Here is a 7,126-nt window from a genome sequence, read left to right on the forward strand (position 1 = left end):
AAGGAACAAAGAAATCTTAAGGGCACATATCTCAAATTAAAAGGTTTCCAAGAAACTTAGAGACATCATCTCCAAGCACCTTGATGCCTATCCCAAAGGAGAAGAAAGCCTATCCTAGAGATATTAGTGGGTGTGGCCATTATGTCATAGAGGAAGCACCAATCATAATCACAGAACTTCTATCCTGTTTTTTTTTTCCCAAGGCATGCACAAATTAACAAATACACCCATGTAGTTGGACTTCAAGGGAAAAGGACAGATCAATAGGAAAAGAGCTATAAAGCCATGGGTGAACTTTCCATGGCCATGAGTCACTCTTAGGAATCAGTCCACCTCATAAATGTTATTTCTGAATGAAGAGAAAAGATGGCTCAATGTGCACACCAAGGGCCTAGATCACAGTCCCGAGAGCCATGGAGAAGCACTTGTGGGGAGGAGGTGTAGACTCAGTACAATTTGAATAGTCCCCTACAATCTTGTGCTTCCTGTCCTTTCCCTTTTTAAATGAAAATGTCTTATTCCCTTGTTCCTGTCTTACCATGGTGAATTGGGTGTGTATGAGAAGGTAACTTTTTTCTTTAACTCACAAGTCTATCCATTGTGAGAATCACACAGTAGAAGACGTGATCAAGGAGCTTCAGCAGAGGGACAGGCCCCAAGGAGCTCCACTGATACCTGGACCTGATTTAGATAGTGAGGTCACAGACTTCAAACTTGACCCTCACAACTAATGGAGTGAGACCTGGAGGTCTTGTGTAAGTTGCAAGAGCATTTTGCTGCTAGGAGGGAAATGAAGATTGGAAGTCAGAAAAAAATGTAAGTGATAGTTTCAAACAATGGCCCACAGTCAACTACACTTTCCCAGCGTTCATGCACTGTGTAGTCCTCTCCCACACTGAGTCTGGGCTGACCCTGTATAATTGGGTATATAGAATGTCACTGGTGTCACATGACTCCCAACACTCAGTGGAAAAAAAACAAACAGTTTCTGCTTTGGTTTCTTGAGACACCCACTCTTGGAATGCTTCCTTTCAATAGGCAGCTGCCATACTCGACAAAGATCAAGCCATATGGAATGGCCATGTATCTGAGCACTCGGTTACAGAGCTCCATCTAAGCTCAGAGTAAACATCCGAATCAACTGCCAGTCATGTGATCAGATTCTCTTCCATATCAGGCCCAGTCAAGTCTTCATAAAAATCTAGTACTTAAAACCATTTGACAGTAACTGCTGTCACATCAAACTCGTGTGTGCCTCACAGACCTCATAGAGAGGCAGCAGTATTTGCTTTTTAAAATAATGTTTATACATTTATTTTGAGAGAGAGAGAGCACATGCAGGGGAGGGGCAGAGAGAGAGAGAGAGAGAGAGAGGGAGAGAGAGAGAGAGAGAGAGAATCCCAGCAGGCTCCACACCTTCAGACTGGTGTGACTGGTGCATGATCTGACAACTGTGGGACCATGACCTGAGTAAAATGCTTAACTGACTGATCTACCCAGGCTCTGCAGTAATAAGCTTTTCAGAATCTTAATGTACAAAGATGTCTTAAGGGCACATATCTTAAACCTTATCTGCTAGAAAAAAGGTTTCCAAGAACCTTAAAGGCATCATTTATAAGCACCTTGATGCCCATCGCAAAGGAGAAGGGAGCTGTTTCTAGAGGTATTTATGGGTGTGGCCATTATGTAATAGAGAGAGCACCAGTCAAAACCACACAAAACTTACATACTGCTTTTTAAGAAAGCAGACCAACAAATAAACAAATACACCCAAGTGCTTGGACTTCAAGGGAAAGAGGCAGTTCAACAGGAAAAGAGCTATAAGGCCATGAACCAACCTTCTATGACCATAGATCAGTCTTTGAAATCAGTCCAGGGGCTAAAGTGTTATTTCTTTTAAATTTTTAAAAATGTTTTATTATTTTTTTCAGAGACTGACAGAGCATAAGTGGGAGAGTTGCAGAAAGAGAGGGACACAGAGCCTTTGAAAGAGGCTCCAGGCTCTGAGGTGTAAGCACAGAGCTCAATGTGGGGTTCCAGCTTGCAATCCTTGAGATCATGCACTGAGCTGAAGTCAGATGCTTAACCAACTGAGCTACCCAGGTGCCCAAGTGTTATTTCTGAATGGAGAGTAAGATGGCTCAGCATGCAGAACCAAGATTCCTGATCACAGTGCTTAGATCCATTGAGAAACACTTGTAGGGAGGAGGAGTACACTCAGTAAAATTTCTATAATCCCCTGACAGTCATGTGCTTCCTGTCCTTTCCTTTTTTAAATAAAAATGTCTTGTTCCCTTGTTCCTTCTTACCATTTTTTTAGGATGTGCATGAGAAGGTAACTTGTCACTTTAACTCAAAAGTCCATTGATTTGAAGAATCATACTCTAGAAGCTGTATTCAAGGAGCTTCAGCAGAGACAGGTCCCAAGGAGCTCCACTAATATCTGGACCCGATTTAGATAGTGAGATCACAGACATCAAGATTAACCTGACAACTAAGAGTGAGACCTGGAGGTCTTCTGAAGGTTGCAAGAGCATTTTGCTGCTAGTAGAGAAATGAAACATTGAAAGTCAGAAAACTATAGGAGCGTGTTTTGAACAAAGGCCCCTAATCCTCTACACTTCCCAGGATTCATGCCCTGTGTAGTCCTCTTCCACACAGAGTGGGCTGACCCTGTATAACTGGGTATATAGAATGTCACTGATATCACATGACTCCAAACACTCATCAAAAGAAACAGCTTCTGCTCTGGTCTCTTGGAACACTCACGCTTGGAATGCTCCCTTTCAATAGGCAGCTGCCATGCTGGAAAAAGATCAAGCCATATGGAATGGCCATGTATATGAGCACTCTGTTAGAGAGCTCCTTCTAAGCTCACAGTAAACAGCCGGAATCAACTGCCAGTCATGTGATCAAGCTCTCTTCCATGTCATACCCATTCTAGTCTTCAGAAAAATCCAGTACTTTCTACCATTTGACAGCAACTGTTAGTTTTTTTTCAAAAATGTTTATTCGTTTATTTTCAGAGAGAAAGAAAGAGAGAGAGAGAGCACATGCTGGTGAGGGACAGAGAGAGAGAGAGAAAGAGAGAGAGAGAGGGAGTGAGAGAATCCCAAGCAGGCTCCACAACATCAGCAGGGAGCCCAACACTGGGCATGATCAGACAACTGTGAGACCTTGACCAAAGCTAAAATGAAGAGTCGATGCTTAACTGACTGTGCCACTGAGGCTCTGCATCAGTAGGCTTTGCAGAATCTTAAGAGGCAAAGAAATCTTAAGGGCATATTTCTCAAACTTTGTCTGCTGGAAAAGGATTTCCAAGAATCTGTTTTTTTTTTTTTTTAAATACAGAGAGAGACAGAGCATGAGAGGGAGAGGGGCAGAGAGAGAAGGAGACACAGAACCGGAAGTAGGCTCCAGGCTCTGAGCCAGCTGTCAGCACAGAGCCCGACGCGGGGCTCGAACCCACGAACGTGAGATCTTACCTGAGCCGAAGCCGGAGGCTTAACCGACTGAGCCACCCAGGCACCCCTCCAAGAATCTTAAAGACATCATCATCTCCAAGCACCTTGACACCCATCCCAAAAGAGAAAGTCGCCTATTCTAGAGATATTTATGGGTATGGTCATTATGTTATAGAGAGAACACCAATCATAATCACAGAAATCCTCTATACTGTGTTTTTCTTATAAGGTGAGCACGAGTAAACAATACACCCACAGGCTTGTACTTCAAGGGAAAAAGGCAGTTCAACAGGAAAAGAGCTATAAACTCATAAGTCACCTTCCATGGCCATGAGTCAGTCTTAAAAATCACCTCAGCTTGTAAAGTGTTATTTCTCAATGGAGAAGAAATGGCTGACATTGCAGATCCAAGAGCTTAGATCACAGAGCCTAGAGCCATGGAGCAGCACTTGAAGGAAGGAGAGGACTCACTAAAATTTGAATAGTCCCTTACAATCTTGTGCTTCCTGTCCTTTCCCTTTTTAAATGAAAATGTCTCATTCCCTTGGTCCTGTCTTACCATTGTGTGTTGAGTGTGTATGAGAAGGTAACTTGTCCTTTTAACTCACAAGTCTATAGACTGGGAGAACCCTGCTGTGCTCAAGGAGCTTCAGCAGAGGGACAGCCCCAAGGAGCTCCACTGATACCTGGACCTGACTTAGATAGTGAGGTCCCAGACTTCAGGCCTGACTTTGACAACTAATAGAGTGAGACTTGGAGGTCTTATAAAGGTTGCAAGAGGGTTTTGCTGCTAGGAGGGAAATGAAAGATTGGAAGTCAGAAAAGACTGAAAGAGATAGTTTTGAACAAAGGCCCCCAGTCCACTAAACCTCCCAGGAATCATGCACTGTGTAGTCCTCTTCCACGCTGAGTCTGGGCTGACCCTGTATAATTGGGTGTATAGAATGTCACTGGTGTCACATGACTCCCAACATTCAGTAAAAAGAAGCAAACAGTTTCTGCTTTGGTCTCTTGGAACACTCATTTTTGGAGTGTCCCCTTTCAATAGGCAGCTGCCATACTGGAAAAAGATGGAGCCATGTGGAAAGGCCACGGTACATAAGTCCTCCACTGGAGAGCTCCATCTAAGTTCACAGTAAACAACTGGAATCAACTGCCAGTCACGTGATCAAGCTCTCTTCCATATCAGGCCCAGTCAAGTCTTCAGAAATATCTAGTACTTACTACCATTTGACAGCCACTGTCAATCTAATCAAACTTGTGTGTGCCTCACAGACACGTAAGTATCCTATTTATGAGGTAGGCAACAGGTTTGGCTTCTTAAATATTTTTTTTTATTTTGAGAGAGAGAGAGAGAGAGAGAGAGAGAGAGAGAGAGAGCGAGCACATGCAGGGGAGTGGCAGAGATAGAGAATCCCAAGCAGATTCCACACTGTCAGCAGGTGATGAGCCTTGTGCCTGAGAGTCCTGAAGCAAGAACTACTGAAGTGAGCACAGTCAATCCACAGGACTATGAAGAGAATAAATTGTTGCCTTTACGTCACTACATTTTATGGTGGTTTATAACCAGCTATGGACAAATAGAATGCTGTGAAACACCTTTTTCAATATGGTTGTAGCCAGTTTATAATCCTACCAGGAAACTATGATAATACCATATGTTTGCAAAGTTTTCAATCAACTGTAATTCTTAAGTTTTATTGGTCAGGAATTCTGGTGGAATTCCTCTGAATGTATCATAAAAGTATATGAGGGCTAAAAAAAAGTCAAATGGCTTCAGAGAAGGATGAGGCCATGCTTTATGATCCCTTTTTAAAGAAACTTCAACACAGAATTCTAAAGCCTATTGCAACTCCTCTTACATAAACTGACCCAGTTTATGAACAGTAAAGCAAGTAAATCTACATTCCTGCCATGTTGCCGTAAGGATTAGATCTGACATGGAATTTAGTAAATGCATCGTAAAGCTTCGCATGCTTTTCAAGACATCTATGAGAGAAAAAGTCTAGATTCTTCCTCTCCTTAATTTTCCTTCAGAAGATCAATCAAAAGCTTGGAGAAGGCGGTGGGTATGATTGGAGTCTGGAACAGTTGGCAGAGCCAGTGTCAGAGAAAAAGAGCGAAGTCACTCGCCCCACAGTTCCTTGTTTTTCCTCATCTGTGTGTCACCTGACAGCCCTAGAGTTAACAAACATTAAAAAAAAAAAAAAGACTGTCTAGGAAATTTATCACTTCAGGAACCAGGCAGTTAAAGTCCAGCAGGGTCACAGAGAACAGGGAGTGGTGAGGACTGAAGCAAACGGGATTGGATAAGCAACCGCAGTTCAATGTAACTTCGTCGATGGCAAAATAAACACAAAATCTGCAAACTGAGGCTGGCCTGTGGGATTGCCACTTTTGTGACTTTACTCACGCCTTCATCCACTGTACCTAATTGGCCACTAATATCTAGAGATTCTACCTGGGAAGCATTGTCACACCTGCCTTCTTTTCTCATCTCCATTTGCTTCTGCGTTCAGTTTCTGCCTTCAGCCTGGATCAGCTGCAGCCCACCTCCATATTGCTTTCAGATGAGTCCTTTAATATGGAATCTGATCTTGTCACTCAATGCTTAAGACTTCTAATGGTTCCCATAGCTCCCTGGACAATGTTCAGACTTCTTAGTTAAGTGCAAAGGCCTTCCAAGATGCAGCCTGTTTCTTTACCTTTACTTTTCAGCCTTTCCCTGTAAACCTTTCCTAGGGCCTGTGTTATTTATACTCATTCTCAACAGTGTAGACCACCCATTTTTTAAATAGGGCTGTTGTATTATGGAGTTGTAAGTGTTCTCTACATATTCTAGACACAAGTACCTTACCAGATATATGATTTGCAAATATTTTCTTGAATATGTGTTTCTTCATTTGCTTGCTGATTTGGAACCATTTCTAGAGATTTTTAAATGTTCATTTTACGTTTAAAATAACTGCCATCATTTCTGGTTGTTTCATCAGGAAGTGGGTCCACAGAGCTTCTTATGCCAACGTTGTGAGAGTGGTCCCTCCCATAATGCTAATTTCCCCAGCAACTAACGATGTGGAACACTTCTCCAGAGGCTTATTTGTTGTTGTTGAGTTGTTTGGTTTTTTGTTATTGATTACTAGGAGGTCTTTAAAGAATCTGGAAATGAATACAATGTTGAATATATGTAATTACATTATTTTTTTCCAGCTCTGTGGCTTCCCTTTTCACTTTCTTAATGGTAACTTTTAATTTAATCAAGCACAGCTATAACTTTTTCTTTAATGGTTAGCATTTTTGTGTATCATATTTAAAAACTTTTGTCTGCCCAAAGATCATAAAACTATACTTTATATTTTCATATAGAAGCTTTTTCCCCCAATTTAATTCTGTGACCCATCTTGAATTTTTCCTTGCATATGGTGTAAAGTAAGATTTTTTCTTCTCCCACATAGATTCAATTAAACAAGCAATAGTCATTAAAAAGGCCATCTTTCCTATAAATGGCCATATTTCATTCTTTCTCATTGCCATGTAGTACTCCATTGTGTATATATACCACATCTTCTTGATCCACTCATCAGGTGATGGACATTTAGGCTTTTTCCATCTTTTGGCTATTGTGGACATTGCCGCTATGAACATTGGGGTACATGTGCTCC

Source organism: Suricata suricatta, chromosome 10 (assembly GCF_006229205.1).
Source record: "Suricata suricatta isolate VVHF042 chromosome 10, meerkat_22Aug2017_6uvM2_HiC, whole genome shotgun sequence".
Classification (NCBI taxonomy): Eukaryota; Metazoa; Chordata; class Mammalia; order Carnivora; family Herpestidae; genus Suricata; species Suricata suricatta.